Source organism: Oncorhynchus mykiss, chromosome 19, assembly GCF_057628025.1.
Source record: "Oncorhynchus mykiss isolate SJ-2025 chromosome 19, ASM5762802v1, whole genome shotgun sequence".
Taxonomy (NCBI): Eukaryota; Metazoa; Chordata; class Actinopteri; order Salmoniformes; family Salmonidae; genus Oncorhynchus; species Oncorhynchus mykiss.
The window spans coordinates 53006324-53015621 of NC_143040.1; positions in this window are offsets into that span (position 1 = coordinate 53006324).

Genomic DNA, 9298 nt, shown 5'->3' on the forward strand with positions numbered 1-9298 from the left:
TTATAAATGGAAATCATGGAAATTGTCAGGGGTGCCCAAACTTTTTCATACGACTGTATATAGTTCATGAGTTTCAACTGTATTTAATCACTTTGCAAAATGAATGGATTCACATACAAGGCATAAATCTTAATTTGCAAAGCATTACAAAGCATTATTCTAAGCATGATCAGAGAAAGAAAGAGAGAGACAAAGAAATCATGGCTTGTGCCATGGCCCATAGCGCTTGGGTGAGGGTGAGAAAGAGTGTAGGTATCTCACCACAGCAAGTCAGGAACAAATAAGAGAAAGAACAATTAATCTAAGACCCCATTATAAGCATCAGAGTTGTTTGAATTCAAAATCTGAGTTGTTGACCAATAGTATTACCGTAAACTTAACCTCCAATCAGATCAGACCTACATGATGTAACCTCTGCTTCTCAGAGATGAGACAATGGGGGTTGATGAGATCAACACAGAGAATGCTGAATTTCTAAGAAAACAGAGAACATTCTTGCATACAGTTGATTTGTAGATTCACTTCGAGGTCATGGCTGCCCTAAACGTACACATATTTTGCAGATGTTATCGCAGGTGCAGCTAAATGCTTATGTTTCTAGCTCCAACAGTGCAGTAATACCTAACAATACAAAACAATCCACAAAATTCCCTAAGATTTTAGTAAAGGAATAAAGAAATATCAGAACGAGCAATCTGAGTCAGGAATATGATTATATGTATATGATGGTGAAAATAAGACACCAAAAAAAAATATATATATATAATACAAAGTTGGCTAAGAGGTAAAAAAAAAAAAAAGGGCAACCATGTCACGCCATCTTGTTGAGTCCATCGTCGTCTCGATCACTTTCTTAGCTATCTTACTCATTGCACTAACAAATTGACAAATTGACAAATAACTCATTGTTTGTCATTTGGAAACTTATGAGAACAAGTACAAACTTCAGCACACAACGTCCAGGGGGTGAGCAAACTCTAAAAATATGGGACAGTTTAGTTGGCACAATACAAGACAGTCTGGGTTTCCAATTGTTGGTTTTAGTAGCGTGATTCCTTCCTGTTCACACCGAGGTGCAGAGCGGAATAATTCAAGGAATGAATCCGAGCCTCATGCTTATCACCTGTGGAAGGCGGGGCTTCCAGCGAGGCATGGATTTCATTGGCCTTGTCAGGCGTGATTGTACTGTAGATCCTTCAACCGAAGTCGCGACCAAAACAAACCCCAAGCAAGTTTTTAGAGTCACAAGCTTGATGAAGTCATTGCGTGCTCAGAATATGGGACCAACTTCTAAACTTTTGACTACTTTAATACACTACAAGTGAATACTTATGAATTATTCAAATGAGAGGACTAGATAAATAAAGTGCTTTCATTTCTAAATGGGGAAAATATATGTGTGGAAATATCCTCAAATAAAGGCTGACAGATGTTTCATATAAGGCGACCGTACAATCTGAAACCTAAAAAATTGGAGTATAGAACCAAATGAAACATTTTAGCTTCACTGTCCAAATACATAAGAAGGGGAGTGAACATCAACATGACACAGAGGCGTTCCAGCAAGATGGGGAACAAGAGGTGGGAGAAACATCACTGACAAATATGGATTTTGGATGAGAGAGGAGTGGCCTAAGATCTAATTCCAGAAAAATTCAGGGAAGAAAAATATTAAACTGAGTGTACAAAACATTAAGAAAAACTTCAATTTGTCAGGGCATGGACTCTACAAGCTGTTGAAAGCGTTCCACAGGAATTCTGGCCCATGTTGACTCCAATGCTTCCCATAGTTGTGTCAAGTTGGCTGGATGTCCTTTGGGTAGTGGACCATTCTTGACACAGACGGGAAATTGTTGAGCGTGAAAAACACAGCAGCATTGCAGTTCTTGACAAACTGGTGGGCCTGGCACCTACTACTATACCCCATTCAAAGGCACTTAAATCTTTTGTCTTGCTCATTCACCCTTTGAATGGCACACATACACAATCCCTGTCTCAATTGTCTCAAGGCTTAAAAATATATCTTTAACCTGTCTCCTGCCCTTCATCTACACTGATTGAAGTGGATATGACAAGTGACATCAATAAGGGATCATAGCTTTCACCTGGATTCACCTGGTCAGTCTATGACATGGAAGAGAAGATGTTCATAATGTTTTGTACACTGAGTGTAGAACTGCAGTGGGGAAAAACGGGTGAATGTGTGTTTCCATGATCCATACAGATCATACGAATCACCAGAACTCACTTTAGCCTAAACCACATTGAAATCAATCAAATGTGACAGGCCACAGGAGGTCTCTGGTCATTAATCTGTGACTTACATCAACAGTTCAGTTCACCAAACCTTTTAAAATGTTCCTCCTCTCCAAAAAAATGGTGAATTCCAGAGACTCAGACTAAACAACATCTGAGAGAGCATACATATCTTTCTCTACAAAGCCTTTGGAGAGAAATCACTACTGATATTTGGATCTGTTGATGTGAAAGGGAGATATTTTCCAGTTTATTGCAGCTAGACAGAATTAGGTGTTATAATTATTCCATTATTAAGAGAATCCCTAGTCCCCCAGATGAAGCTTGTGTCACCTCCCTTACAGGCTTGTTCCTGGCATATTAACCCGCAGGGCAATAACTATGCAGAATGGACGGCAAAATTATAGTCCATAGGACAGACACATTTGGCTGGTACCAAAAGGGCTGTAACCAGGCTGCAGTAACATCATGCAGTCAGAAGGAACAACAATCATAAACAGTCATGAGTTTGGACCAAGCAAACTCACCAAGTCAATGATGTGAACCTAGAGTCTCCCTATATACTTGCTTTTATTTCCGACCAATACTATCAAACCCTAGAACCCTACTCTTACAACACCTAAATGAGTGGGTTGTGATTAGAGTATAGGGCTACATCTATAAAGAGGTAGAACACTTAAATGTAGTCTGGCAACAGAATCATGTCGTTTTGCTGGTGGTGGTTCTCATAATGAGGGTATCCTCCAGATTTGGCCTTAATTAGCTAACAACAAATATTATTTGTTTCTCACTAATGAGGCTAAAAACAGATTTTGCATCTCATAATATAGCCAATTCCCCTTGAAGTTAGAGTGTGGTTAACGTAACTGTTTTGTGTAATAGTGGCTACTGATACTTGAATTAAACATACATAAGTTGAGTTGTGGTTCACCATGGCAAAGTCTACAACCAGTTGGTAAATTGTCAGGCCTAAATGGGATCCAGGCATATTACATAGACTCTGAAAGCGACATCTATTGTGTAAAAATCCATACTACCAGATGGGGATGAGGCAGGTACGCCAGAAAGCCATTGTGTGGGGTTGTGAAGAGCCGCACCTTTGAACAACGATATGGCAAAACCACTGAATCCACGGCTGATGCTCTCTTTTGCTACACACTAAATTAAAATCACAAATGTCAGTGGATGGAGAAGACAAAATCCATCACCCTTTGTCCCAGGTAAATTCCTTTGTTAATGGGGGTTTTCCCTGAGAAACCAGAGCTTTTGCAATGTGCAGCAGTTGTATGGTTGAAACTCTACACAGAGTCCCAGAAAGAAACCATGCTCAACTGTTTCCAAGGAACATTGGGAAATAGAATTTGAGGGAACAATGGGAGTGATTAAACACTAAAAATAATCCTTGGGCACAGACAATCAATGGAATTGACGAGTTCACAAATGAATAGTAAAATGTGTTCAGCATTCTAAAATAAAGGCGTTAAAGACCTTACAAGTGATACAAACAGAATGTGTTGCAGCCGACCGCGACCGGGAGACCCATGAGTTGACGTCCAGCTTAGGGGAGGGTTTGGCCGGCTGGGATGTCCTTGTCCCATCATGCTCTAGCGACTCCTGTGGCGGGCCGGGCGCATGCATGCTGACACGGTCGCCAATTGTACAATGTTTCCTCCGACACATTGGTTCAGCTGGCTTCCGGGTTAAGAAGCATTTTTTATTTATTTAACGAGGCAAGTCAGTTAAGAACAAATTCTTATTTACAATGACGGCCTACCCCGGCCAAACCCTCCCCTAACCTGGACGACGCTGGGCCAATTGTGCGCCTCCATATAGGACTCCCGATCACTACCGGTTGTGATACAGCCCCGGATCGAACCAGGGTCTGTAGTTAGGCCTCCAGCATTGCGATGCAGTGCCTTAGACTGCTGCGCCACTCGGGAGCATTGTGGCTTGGTAGGGTCGTGTTTCGGAGGACGCATGGCTCTTGACCTTGTCACGTTCTGACCTTAGTTCTGTTGTTATGTCTTTGTTTTAGTATGGTCAGGGCGTGAGTTGGGTGGGTTGTCTATGTTCTTTTTTCTATGTTTTGGGATTTCTGTGTATGGCCTGGTATGGTTCTCAATCAGAGGCAGCTGTCAATCGTTGTCCCTGATTGAGAACCATACTTAGGTAGCCTGGTTTCACTTTTGAGTTGTGGGTGATTGTTTCCTGTTGGATGATTGTGTCACATTTCAGGACTGTTTCGGTTTTCGTTTGTATCAGTCACTTTGTTATTTTGGATTCTTTAGTGTTCAGTTTTAATAAAATAAAATGGACACTTACCACGCTGCACATTGATCCAACATCTCTTACTCCTCGTCAGAGGAGGAAGAAGAAAATTGTTACAGACCTTCACCACTCCCGAGTCCGTACTGGAGTTGCAGAAATGGGACAAGACTGTAACTAACAATTGGATATCACGAAATTGTGCAGAAAAAATATATATACAGTTGTAGTCGGAAGTTTACATACACCTTAGCCAAATACATTTAAACTCAGTTTTTCACAATTCCTGACATTTAATCCTAGTAAAAATGTCCTGTCTTTGGTCAGAAAGAATCACCACTTTATTTTAAGAATGTGAAATGTCAGAATAATAATAGAGAGAATGATTTATTTCAGCTTTTATTTATTTCATCACATTCTCAGTGGGTCAGAAGTTTACATACACTCAATTAGTAGAATTGCCTTTAAATTGTTTAACTTCGGTCAAATCCTTCCACAAGCTTCCCACAATAAGTTGGTTGAATTTTGGCCCATTCCTCCTGACAGAGCTGGTGTAACTGATTCAGGTTTGTAGGCTTCCTTGCTCGTACACACTTTTTCAGTTCTGTCCACACATTTTTTATAGGATTGAGGTCAGGGCTTTGTGATGGCCACTCCAATACCTTGACTTTGTTGTCCTTAAGCTATTTTGCCACAACTTTGGGAGTATGCTTGGGGTCATTGTCCATTTGGAAAACCCATTTGCGACCAAGCTTTAACTTCCTGACTGATGTCTTGAGATGTTGTTTCAATATATCAACATAATTTCCCTTCCTCATGATGCCATCTATTTTGTGAAGTGCACCAGTCCCTCCTGCAGCAAAGCACCCCCACCACATGATGCTGCCTCCCCCGTGCTTCCTGGTTGGGATGGTGTCCTTTGGCTTGCAAGCCTCCCCCTGTTTCCTCCAAACATAATGCTGGTCATTATGGCCAAACAGTTCTATTTTTGTTTCATCAGACCAGAGAACATTTCTCCAAAAAGTATGATCTTTGTCCCCATGTGCATTTGCAAACTGTAGTCTGCCTTTTTTATGGCGGTTTTGGAGCAGTGGCTTCTTCCTTGCTGACTGGCCTTTCAGGTTATGTCAATATAGGAATCCTTTTACTGTGGATATAGATACTTTTGTACCTGTTTCCTCCAGCATCTTAACAAGGTCCTTTGCTGTTGTTCTGGGATTGATTTGCACTTTTTGCACCAAAGTACGTTCATCTCTAAGAAACAGAACACGTCTCCTTCCTGAGCAGTATGACTGCTGCGTGTTACCATGGTGTTTATACTTGCGCACTATTGTTTGTACAGATGAACGTGGTACCTTCAGGCTTTTGGAAATAGCTCCCAAGGATGAACCAGACTTGTGGAGGTCTTGTGGACATCATTTTCTGGAATTTTCCAAGCTGGTTAAAGGCACAGTCAACTTAGTGTATGTACATTTCCGACCCACTGGAATTGGGATACAGTGAATTATAAGTGAAATAATCTGTCTGAAAACAATTGTTGGAAATATTACTTGTGTCATGCACAAAGTAGATGTCCTAACCGACTTGCCAAAACAATAGTTTGTTATTAACAAGACATTTGTGGAGTGGTTGAAAAAGGAGTTTTAATGACTCCAACCTAAGTGTATTTAAACTTCCGACATCAACTGTATATATAGCATTCAGATATAAAGCCATTGTTAAGTTTGTCTTTGGACTTAATTCTAGGCACAGTGCCACAAAAAAAATAACTTGCTTATTATGAAATGCTTAACCTGAACTAAGGTTAATTGCCCTGTGACATTTTTGCCAGCAGCGACGAGGCCTTTTTCATTTTCCGTACAGACTGTGTGTGTAGCAGTGTGATGTTGTTCTCCTAGATTATGCACCAAGATGCACACAAGGACCTTTTCAAATAGGCCAGGTCAAGAGGGGATGTTAATAATTTGATAAAAAATAATAATAATTCAGTATGTTTTTTAAAATTTAATTACAACTGCATAGCTAATGTTTTTTTTTGTGTACAAACACTTTTTCTTATCTATATTATAAATACACTGGATTGTAAAAGTTTTGTATATTTTTGTTTGGTCCATCGTGGGTTATCTGTATTTCCGTACCCTCCTATTGTTCTCTTTTGCCTGACCTTCAGCTAGCAAGGTCAGGCAAGGTTGACTCCGCAATTGTTCAATATAAAACTGTGGTCATGTTACACAATGTCCTGTTATTCAACCATACGTTTTGTTACAATGTGGACAATATAAAGACTTATGTTAGTTTTACCTAGCTCGATAACTAGGGTACCTATTGTAACTTGAGGGTACTTGGGACAGTGTTTGAGTGAGTTTCCGTGTGCTCGTGCAGGTGCCTGAGAGCTGTGACTGCGCCAAGGGCTAACATATTGTGCGTTGTCTCTTCGTGCGCAGGTGTCTTTTATTTTGTCCGAATTATGTTGTATATCATTTTAATTTTATTGTGTGCTGTTGTGCACTGAATGTGTGCACGCAGCACCTGTTATTTCTTTTTGGTTCTCTCTTGCCTGACCTTCAGCTAGCGAGGTGCCTGAGAGTTGTGGTTGCGCCAAGGGCTAACATATTGTGCGTTCTCTCTTCGTGCGCAGGCCAAATAAAAATCCAACAAGCAGACATCCAGTTGTGGCAGTGTCCTCATTAAATTACACAACGCAGAACGAACCACGCTACATATGCATTGTGTCATTGGAGTCTACGTCCACTTTGAATGTTTGTATCAATGACTGTATATGTGTGTGTGTGGCTGCTTTGAACTCACAGTCATCTCTGGGCTCTGGCCCAGCAACTCCAGCTGCAGCTGGATCACTTGGAGGCGCCTCTCCTGCCCTCTCTTCTCCCTTTTATCCTGCAAGACCTTCTCTCCTGGCAGCATTCGCTGTCCCAGCCAGCCTCCAGATCCTGATAGACACAACAGACAGTACACGTTCTCATGGGGAACACACCACTCACTCATCACACATGTGGAAGGAGACATTTGCTTGACCATAAAAGCAGAAGGGACTCCCATGAGGCAGAATCTGTCACACAGGAAACAGCCATCAAGACATCCACTTCTTAAACTAATAACTACATTGTGTAAAAATGCTTTCATCCTCCTAAAGTCAAATTAGTCTTGTCTGTTGAATTTCACTGTAATGGTGCACTGTAATCAATACAAAACAATGAAACCCAAATGGTAGATTTCTGTGCTACTTTTTATAGTTATGGCAAAAAATGGAGACGCATAGGAGAGTTGAAACCAAACTGTTGTCAAAAGAGATGAGAAATCTGAATAACCCCACTCCTCATGGGATCCAACATAAATCTCATATTTATGGCATGCACTTGTAAGCTGGGGACACATACAGTGCAGTATGCTGCATCCAAAGCAAATGTGGAAAATGGGTCAGGAGGAAATGGGTGAATCATGCCTGGAAGAGTATCCAGGGCTGATAAATGAGAAGGCCTTGAGAGCTTGTCATCTTGACCATGGGATCTGTTTCATGGGTAGACCATAGGTCTGGGTTAAAGAGGAGAGAAACTGAACAGGAATCATGATGCGGTTAAGACTCCATGGAAACACAGATGTCTACCCCCGATATCTACAGGTCACATATGTCGTTCATATAGGTTTACACTATAGACACTTACTGTAAATGGTCATTAAGGTGAGTCACATCAATGGGTTCACACTGTCACGTGGTGGAAAATATTTCAGAAAAGACACTTGTACTTAGGTTCCAAATGGCATCATGGAGTGGTCTTTCTTTCTTGCTTGTTTTGAGTGACCAATAGATGACCTGTGATAAGGTCACCAACTAACCCCAAAAAAGATATGAGTTCACATTTAAGCAGTGGTGGAAAAGTACCCAATTGTCATACTTGAGTAAAAGTAAAGATACCTTAATAGAAAATGACACAAGTGAATGTTAAAGTCACCCAGTAAAATACTACTTGAGTAAAAGTCTAAAAGTATTTGGTTTGAAATATACTTTAGTATCAAAAGTAAATCTAATTGCTAAAATATACTTAAGTATCAAAAGTAAAAGTATGAATAATTTCAAATTCTTTATATTATGTAAACCAGCGTGATATTCTTGTTTTTTTTTCATTTACGGATAGCCAGGGGCACACTCCAACACTCAGACATCATTTACAAATGAGGCATGTGTGTTTATTGAGTCTGCCAGATCATAGGCAGTAGGGATGACCAGGGTTGTTCTCTTGATAAGTGCGTGAATTGGACCATTTTCTGTCCTGCTAAATCATAAAAAAATGTAAAGAGTACTTTTGTGTGTCAGGGAAAGTGTATGGAGTAAAAAGTACATTATTTTCTTTTCTTTAGTGAAGTAAAATTATGGGTTGTCAAAAATATAAATAATAAAATACAGATACCCCAAAAAGGCTACTTAAGTAGTACTTTAAAGTACTTTAGACAACTGCATTTAAGACATAGGCCTAGATACGTAAAATAATTGTTGGTTCTAAGAGCCACAGGGTTGATTAAGTGTATCCAACCAGTGCTATGTGGTTAAAGTCTCCACCTCCTCTAGTCAGGTTGAATGACATGTAAGACTATACATGATCTAATAATGTCAAAATGAGGGCTATTTCATATAAAATAGACATGTTAAGTGAGAGTCACTCATTGGGAAATAGTAGGTTATGAGAGAAGTCTGTTCCAAGAAAACGGAATAAATCATTAAATTAACATGTTATGATTAACATATTTATGATTCTAAATGACT